General features: G+C 37.1%; 2 pseudogenes; both read left to right on the forward strand.

The window, feature by feature from the left end:
* The first annotated feature begins 924 nt into the window (after window positions 1-924).
* Window positions 925-3,494, forward strand: LOC103212263 (annotated as a pseudogene).
* A 4,440-nt stretch (window positions 3,495-7,934) lies between these two features.
* LOC103212260 lies at window positions 7,935-8,940 on the forward strand (annotated as a pseudogene).
* The last annotated feature ends 402 nt before the right edge of the window (window positions 8,941-9,342 follow it).

Raw genomic sequence — 9,342 nt, forward strand, 5'->3', positions numbered from 1 at the left:
ACTTCCCTAGTGATATTGCCTCGGAAACCCAAGGAGGGGTCACTATGAGTTGAGGCCGACTCGATGGCACATAACAACAGCAACAACAAGTATGAGTTATATGTCATCAAGGGTATACAACTTTTGAAATCCCATGTTTCATTAGGTATTCTTGAACAAATGTTAAAATTGTGAAATTTCAGGGAAAGGGGAGTTGAATATGTATGTGAGTATGTCTACTTCTTGGAGTACATTCAACAACATATAAGATTTCACTTATATTTTACAGACAAAATATAAATTTTATTATGAAATGTAAATTTTACAATCCAAAATAAAAACTTAAATCTTTGAGGAAATAACAAAAAAAATGTTTATATTTATATAATTATTATTTTGGAGCTATGGAGAAACACATTTAAGAGCAGCAAAAACACATTTCAGTCATTTCTGCACTCAACACTCATATATGTATTATTACTAGATATGTCTCCTAGTCTCCTAACAATTAGTAGCATACATAAAGGAATAAGACACAGCTCCTACCTTAAAAGTAGTGTTAGTGTTTAGATAGTGTGTAAACTATATACATTAAAACTTTACAAGAAAAATATGGAGTAAGTGTCTAAGCAGGATTGAGAACTTCACCATCAGTTTCCACTGAATTGTGAAATCTATACTGCTCAAGTTTCAACAATAATTTATTAAGAAGTGATATTTTAAATGATTATTATTAAGAAACTGATGATATATTATTTTACAATTATCACACATGCAGTGATTGGAGTATCTGACATTTCAATTGAAATAAGGCTAGCATAACTTATCATCAACCACACATCCACTATTTCCCAAGTCATTCTTATCATTAGAATCTTTGGGTTTGAGCCTAATGTGTGTCTGTTGCTTTCATTCCCTCCAGAAAGAGCTCTGTGGAGAGAGGAGATGGATGTCTACAAAAGAAACACCACCACAGAGTTCATCCTCCTAGGGATTTCTGACATCCCAGAGGTGTGCTAAACTCTGTTTATAGTCTTTGCTGTCAACAGTCAGATCACCATTGTGGGAAATGGGGCCATTTTTCTTGATGCTGTTGCCATGCGTCATTGAGTCAGCTCCAACTTTTAGGGACCCTATATACAAAAGAATGAAACACTGCCCAGTTCTGTGCCAACCTCACAATTTTGCTATACCTGAGTCCATTGTTGTAGCCACAGTATTAGTCCATCTCATTGAGGGCCAACCCCTTTTTTGCTGACCCTTCACTATACCAAACATGATATTCTTCTCTAGAATGATCCTCTCTGACAGCATGACTAAAGTACATGAGACAAAATCTGGCCATTCTCGCTTCTCAGGAGCATTCTGGCAGCACCTCTTCTAGGACAGATTTGTTCGTTCTTCTGACAGTCCATGGTATTTTCAGGGTTCTTCACCAACACCACAACTCAAACTCTTCTTCAGACTTCTATTGTCCAGCTTTCATGTGCATGTGAGGCAATTGCAAACACCTTGGCTTGGGTTAAGCACACTTTAGTCTTCAAAGAAATATCTTTGCTCTTCAGCACTTTAAAAGAGATGTTTTGCAGCAGATTTACCCAATGCAATATGTTTGTGATATCTTGACTGCTGCTTACTTGGGTGATGATTGTGGTACCAAGTGAATGTAATCTTTGACAACTTCAATCTTCTCTCCATTTATCATGATGCTGGGTATTGATCCATTTGTGAGGATTTTTTTTTTTTTTATGTTGAGGTATAAGACATACTGCATACTGTAGGCTATAATCTTCATCAGTAAGTGTGTCAAGTCATCCTCACTTTAAGCAAGCAAGGTTGTATGGTCTGCATGTTGCAGGTTGCTAATGAGTCCTCCTCCAATCCTGATGTCATATTTTTCTTAACATAGTCCATTTTCTCAGATTATTTGTTCAATATACAGATTGAATAAGTATGGTGAAAGGATACAATCCTGACACACACCCTTCCTGATTTTAAACCAGGTAGTATCCCCTTGTTCTATTTGAAAGGCAACCTCCTGGTCTATATGTAGATTCCTCATGAGTAAAATTAAGTGTACTGGAATTCCCATTCTTCTCAATGTTATCCATAATATGTTATGATTCATACAATCAGATGCTTAAGCATTGTCAATAAAACACAAGTAAACATCTTGTGTGGTATTTTTGTTTTCAGCCAAGATACCTCTGACATCAGCAATGGTATAATGAATGATGCAGAATACATCAAAAGAAGATGGAAAGAATACCCAGACTCACTGTACCAAAAAGGATGGGTTGACATTCATCTGTTTCAGGATGTAGCATATGATCCAGAAACGATGGTACTGAAGAAAGAAGTCAAAGATGCACTGAAGGAATTGGCAAAAAACAAGGCTCTATGACTTGATAGGCTATTCATGGAGATGTTTAAAGAAATTGGTGCTGGCTGGAGGCACTTACTCATCTATACCAAGAGAAGCAGAAGATAGCTACCTGGCCAACTGATTGTTAAGAGATCCATATTTGTATCTATTACAAAGAAAGGTGATCCCACAGAATATGGAAATTATCAAATAATATAATTAATATTACAAGTAAAACCTTGCTGAAGATAATTCAAAAACAGCTGCAGCATTACATTAACAGGGAACTTCCAGAAATACAAGCTGGATTCAGAAGAGAATGTGGAACAAGGAATATCATTGTTCCTTGTTTTTGGGACTGAAAAAAAGTTCCACACACCCTTGCATTACTTTTTGGAAAATCTGCCCTTCTTACACTTTCCTACCCATCATCTACTATTCCCAAAATGTTCAAGAATGTGTTATTAAAGAATAAAAAAAAAAATATTTTCTTGCGTCTGCTTTGTATCTCTTTTTCCTTGTGTTCTGTTAGGAACTGAAGTCTTCCTTTTCATTGTCATGGCTTATGACAGGTACATGGCCATATATTTTCCCCTTAGTATACCCTCATAATGACTAAGAGGCACTGTGTTCAGCTCATGGCCATATCTGGACAGCAGGGATTCTGAACTCCCTTCTCCACATGGTGTTCACATTCTGCTGGTCTTTCTGTAAGTCTAGTCTGGTCAACCAGTATCACTGTGACAACCCTCCAGTGGTGGCCCTCACCTGCTCTTCAGCATCTGTGACAGAAAGGTTTGTTTTTGTGATCAGAGGTATCTTAGTTTTCAGTAACTTCCTGATCACTACTATCTCATATATGTGTGGTATACCCACCATGCTGAAGATCCAGTCGGTGGAAGGAAAGTGAAAGTCATCTCCACATGTGCTTCTGTCCTCCTGATGGTTTGCTTCTTCTATGGCACATGATCTTTATCTGCATCTACACCTCCTCCAGGCACCACTCCCCAGCCAGAGACAGGCTTATATCACTGCTTTATGGGGTTATTACCCCAGTGTTAACCCTGTCATCCATAGCCTGAGAAATATGGAGGCAAAAAGTCTACTAAGAAAGTTTTTATCACATGAGATATGTTTATCACAAGGATGATATTACTCATTTTGCAATCCACTTAATCTGTATTTACAGGAAGGTTTGGAAGAATTGACAGGAATAGTGATTTTTTATTTACATGTAGGTATACCTATATATACATAGAAATTAATACATATATACATATACATATAACAATAGCTGTACCTATATAGAAGGAGCCCTGATGGTACAGTGGATAAACATTGACTTGGGAACCAAAAAAATCAGTGATTCTAACCCACCAACTCCTTATTGGCAGAAAGATATTGCAGTGTAACAATTTATGTAAATATTACAGCATTTGAAACCCCAAGGAGTGGTTATACTCTGTCCTATAGTATCAATATTTACTTGTTGGCATGGGCTTATAACTATCTATACATTTATATCTATCCCTGTATATTGAGAACATACAGTTTATCATAAAAAATAGACTTGTTTGTGAGTAAATATGAAACAATTAGTAACTGCACTTGTATAGAAGGTATAAAGTGAGTATTTCTTAAGTTAAGATGGATTTATGGCCACATTTCACACCTATACCAATAACAAAAATCAAACAAAATTCTGAGTTGAGTTGGTTCCAGCACATAAAAACCCTTCCTTGGGTTTCTGAAGCAGTATCACTATGGAATTAGATTGCCCAGTCTTCCTTCTGAGGAGTGGCTGGTGGGTTTGAACTGCCAGCCTTCTGGTTAGTAATCAAATGCCTTAGGCACTATGCCACCAGAGCTCCTACCAATATCAACACTCATACTTAAATCTAGTCACATATATTGACATACATACAGCTATATCACCTATATCTTTTATATCTATGTTCATTTTTTATATCTATAGCTAACCGTCTATGTTTATACATTCCTTTTCCTTTATGTACCTTCTTTGACTGATCATTTCTTCTCATGATAAGCTTCTTAGGTTGATTATTTTGCTCTTTCTCTTTATATTAAATTTCCACTTATTTATACTTCTCCCTTCCTATGACCATATTATTTCTCAGTTTCGCAAGTGGAACATTTACTTTTATTTATCTCCAACCATACATAATTAATTTCATTGACTATATTACTATCATCTTAAACACAACATGTTCCAAACTGCAATCATCATCTTCATGTGCACACACACACACACACACACACACTAATCTCCTCATTTGCTACTCTATATTTTTGTTACTTGCATCATATTTCTTCCAGCAACTTGGATTTTGTTGTTAATTATCATTAAGTCAGGTTCAACTCTTTGTAATCCCATGCATAATAGAACAAAACAAAATGCTGCCTGGTCCTCTGACATCTTCCTGATCATTTTAAGTTTGAGGCTGTTGTGACTATTGGACTCTGATTTGCCTTAGAGCTCAGCAACTCCATTTAGTGTGAATAGAGATCTATTGATTTTGACTTTACTCTGTATTCTGACTCTCCATTCTCACTTCAAGTAACCTATAGGAATGGGAACAGTTCTCTTTGGCCTATTAAAATCTTGCATTCTGCACTAGGTCAGCAATGACATATGAATTATTCTGTCTTTTTCACCAACTTCATGCACCTCAATTATATATTAAAAAAAAGTCTCCTTCTGGTGATCACATTTGAAGATGTTTTGTCACCACAGGTGGCATCTGCCATTCTCTGCCTTTTGGAGTCTCTTACTTTCTGGCATTCAATATCATGTCTGAATTCCTCTTAGCAGCATTCTTTTCTTCTTTTATGAAGAAAGTGAAGTGGTCACATCTTTATGGACAGGTTCTTATATCATTTCAAGGCATCCTGTTCTCTCCTCCTCTGAACTGTCATGAACCTTTTAGTAATTATTGAGATTTTACTAAGTAAGAGCCTTACTCTATGCATCCTTGTCTCACAGGTTAGGGACCGTGAATGCTTTGAGATGTCAGCATTTAAATCAATTGCATTTGTCCAATTTCAGCAAGGTCCCACTTTATATCATATACATGTTTCAAAGTTATTCATAGTTGTATCATGTCAAATATTTTTTATTTAAGTTTGGATACAGTGGAAAAATCTATACAGACCTGAACAAGAGCATGGAATAATAATAGTACACATTTGAAAATTGTTTTCCTTTATCTTATTTGCTTCTATTCTCTATTTTTAAAGCAGAATTTACATGTGATATGAAACAAGCAATAATCTCATTGTATTAAAAATATTTCATGGAAATTGTTCATGCAATGCTATATAAAATTGAATAAAATCTGAAAACTTAACCATGTGTTCACTTTAGGTATCTTATGTAAATGTATTTAATATGTCATCACTTATTAAAAAAATCCATTTTTTCAACAAATGAGCTGTGAGTTTTAATCTTCCATCTGCATTACACAAACCATCGTGCAATCGAAATTCTCCCCTGCCATGTGTGGTGTATCTCTCAGCAAGTCTATCACAATTCTGGCCGTGGCCATAACTGGAGAAGATTGATGGATTTTTTTTTATACTATGTTAGAGAGTTTTCCATTATTATTACATTAAAGTTTGTATTTAATTTTAGTGTCAAATAATAAAGTTGATAACATCATGATAATAATAAATTTTCTTATTAAGTGAAGGAAAAAATGTCCTTGAAAGACAAATAAAATAATGTTTCTCTAGTGTCATTCTCAGATGTCTGTAAGGAACTGTTAAGAACTTGATATCTTAAAATTGTTAAATATTAAAAGTGACTGAGATGGGTTTCTGACATACTTTTCATTCCTTTGGGAGGCATTGTTGTTAAGTTCTATCAAATTGGTTTGGACTCATAGTGACACTGTGTACAACAGAAAAGAACACTGCCTAGTCCCACACCATCCACATAACTACTGCCATGCCTGAAGCAGTCAGAGCAGCCACTATGCCAATCTATTTTGTTGAGTTTCTTCCTCATTTTTTTTTTTTTTTTTTAACTCTCCTTGTATCAGACAGGGTTCTCTGGAGAAGCAAAACCAGTGTGGTGGTTATGTTTGTATGTCAACTTGGCTAAGCCTGGTTGAGTGACTGGGCAGCGGGATATAGAATTCCCTACGATGAGACTGTTAATCACTCCATGGTGGAATCTACTGTGAGCAGCTGAGTAGCTGCCTCTGGGTATGTGGTCTGCTTTCCGTATAAAGAAACAGCTTTGGGAATGGCTTGTAGCTTATGGCATGCTTGAACCCTGAATGTAGTTGAGTCGTTGTTTAGCTACCTGCCATGCTCTGCCAATTTTGGGACTTACAATGGACTTAAATTAATGACCTGCCATGTGGTTTGGAAACATCAGGACTGTGTTTTTTTACTTGTCAACCTTGGGCTTGTCAGCAGTCAGCAGCTCTCTGAGTGAAGAATAGCCTCTAGCTTCAGAGGGCTGAGAGCAGGAGGCAGAGCTGAACCCCAAAACTGAGGGGCTTTCACTCAGCACCTAAAGTCTGACACTTTTAACTCAGACTTAAAGAGTCCAAACTGCAAGAGAATAAACTCCTGTTCATTCAGATATTCCATTTGTGGTATATTCTTGTCAGAGTGGCACCAGGTATCCAGAAAAACCAGTAAAGTTGAGAGAGAGAGAGAGAGAGAGAGAGAGAGAATTATCTTAGGACAATGGCTCACACACTTATAGAAGCTAGCAAGTCCCAAGTTCTTGGATCAAACTTCAAGTTGAAGGCTTTTGCCAACTCACATAGCTACAGGGGCCGATGAGTTCAAGGTTGGCAGGCAGTAGACTGGCTGTTGACTACAACCAATGATGAATCTAAGGTCACCAGACCAAATGGTGGATTGTTCATTCATAGACCATTGTAGGTAGCACAACAGAATCCAAATCCACAGAAGAGAGTCTCATTTTCCCAGGATATCCATAAATATACTGGAAGCAGGCCACACTCCCAGGGAAACTCCCTTTCAATGGACTGGATGCTCAAAACATATACATCCGATTTCATCATGGGAATAACCCACATCAAAACTGCTTAAACCAGTCAGAATTGTGGTCCAGTCAAGTTGACGCACAACTCCAACTATCACATTCCACTTTATGAGCATGATATCCTACACCAACAACAGGTCCCTTCTGACAATATGACTAAGGAACCAGAGAGGAAGTCTGTCCATTCTCATTTGTAAAGATCATTCTGGTTGTGCTTCCTCCAAGACAGATTGGTTTGCCTCAGGGACTGTTCTGCTCCAGGCTCTCATTTTGCAAGTGGTGCTTTTTTCAAGTTATCAATCCAGCGAATGAGACAAGGTTGATGCATGCTGATCCTTTAGGAAAAAAAAAAAAAAGAAGTGAGTGAGCGAGACGTCCCTTTTTATACTTGTTTTATAGTTTTATAGTAACCGAGATGCAAGCAAATAAATTGTCTACCTCCACTGCACTTTCCTGCACTTGAATGCCCAGAGATCCTGTTCATATCTGTTCCTATAAATCACTGAAGTCATCAGGAAATTTATTTTAAAGTTAAGCTGTATCAAAATGAGGTTTTACCACATCTGCAAACTTCCTGGGAGAGTGATGGGGATCGGAGTGCTTTGATTCTCTTTGGTGGTTATCCTTGTGTTACTAGTGGTTGCTGATGCTTTGACTTCTTTACTTCCTAATATCAAAGAAGGCAAGATGCTCTAGTTGCAGAGGGACATAAAATCCCAGGACAAATCCATGATGGATTCCTTCATCCTCATAATCCAGACGTAAAACAGAACAGATCTCTTGTTGAGACTTTTAAATCACTATCAAGCAATACCACCTACACAAAGTGATTGTTGTGTGGAACAACATTGAGAAGAAGGAGCCAGGCGAATTATGGAATTCTCTAGGGCCTCACCCTGTCCCTGTGATCTTCAAACTACAGACAGCAAAGAGAATGAGAAATCCACTCCAGATCTTCCTCAAATGGGAAACCAGTGTGGTGTTAATGGTACATGATGACATGCTGACTAGAGCCCAGGACCTCATGTTTGCTTTCTCTGTTTGACAGCAATTTCCTGATCAGATTGTAAGGTTTGTTCCTAGGAAACATGTCTCCACTTTTTTGGATATCTACAGTTACAGAGGTTACGAATTGCAAACACCAGGGTTTCGAAATGGTGACAAGTACTCTAAGGCGCTGATTGGATCTTCATTCTTCGATAGCAAATATCTTGTACTCTTTCAGAAATAACTTTCAGGTGTCCATGCTTTGACAGATGAAACTCAAAACTGTGATGATATTGCCATGAATTTCATCATTCCCAAACACATTGGTAAGACTTCAGGGATATTTTTGAAACCTTTAAACATTAGCAAGTTGGAAAAAAAAAAAAAAGAAAGAAAGGCCAACAGTGGTTATTCTGAAATACGTCATTGAGTTGAACACTTTCCACAGCGGTCTTACTCTATAAATAAGCTTGTGAAGATCTATGACAGCATGCCTTTAAAATACTACAACATTATGATTTCTCAGCTTGGTATTCCATATGCCAAACACATCAGTGAAATGTAAAACTCAAACAAAACACACAAAGAGACCTCAAACTATTTGAGTTCTCTGTGTTACGTAGTTGTTTTGTTTTGAAGCAACATTATGAATTTTATCCACTCCAGAAGTCTCTGCAAAGGAAAAGCCAAGAAGCTGGTGTTATCCAGATAGATCTTCTGGAAAAAACTTTTTATCCAAAGATGTAACTCTTTGGTCAGTGATTTTATTGTTTACCTTCTGAGACTGTTGTACATTATCTTTGACTCCTGCCATTTGCCTTAAGGATCTATATAGCAAGGTGCTCCTAAGATTAGAAATTTGAGAGAGGCATTTTTCAGCATTTTCACTGAAGCTTAATGGTTCAATTTGAAACCCGAATGTCTCTTTAGCAAAAGCCTGTAGTGTAGGGAAAAAACATATGAAGAA

The sequence above is a fragment of the Orycteropus afer genome, unplaced genomic scaffold, assembly GCF_000298275.1.
Source record: "Orycteropus afer afer isolate SDZICR_OR568_19922 unplaced genomic scaffold, OryAfe1.0 scaffold00899, whole genome shotgun sequence".
Taxonomy (NCBI): Eukaryota; Metazoa; Chordata; class Mammalia; order Tubulidentata; family Orycteropodidae; genus Orycteropus; species Orycteropus afer.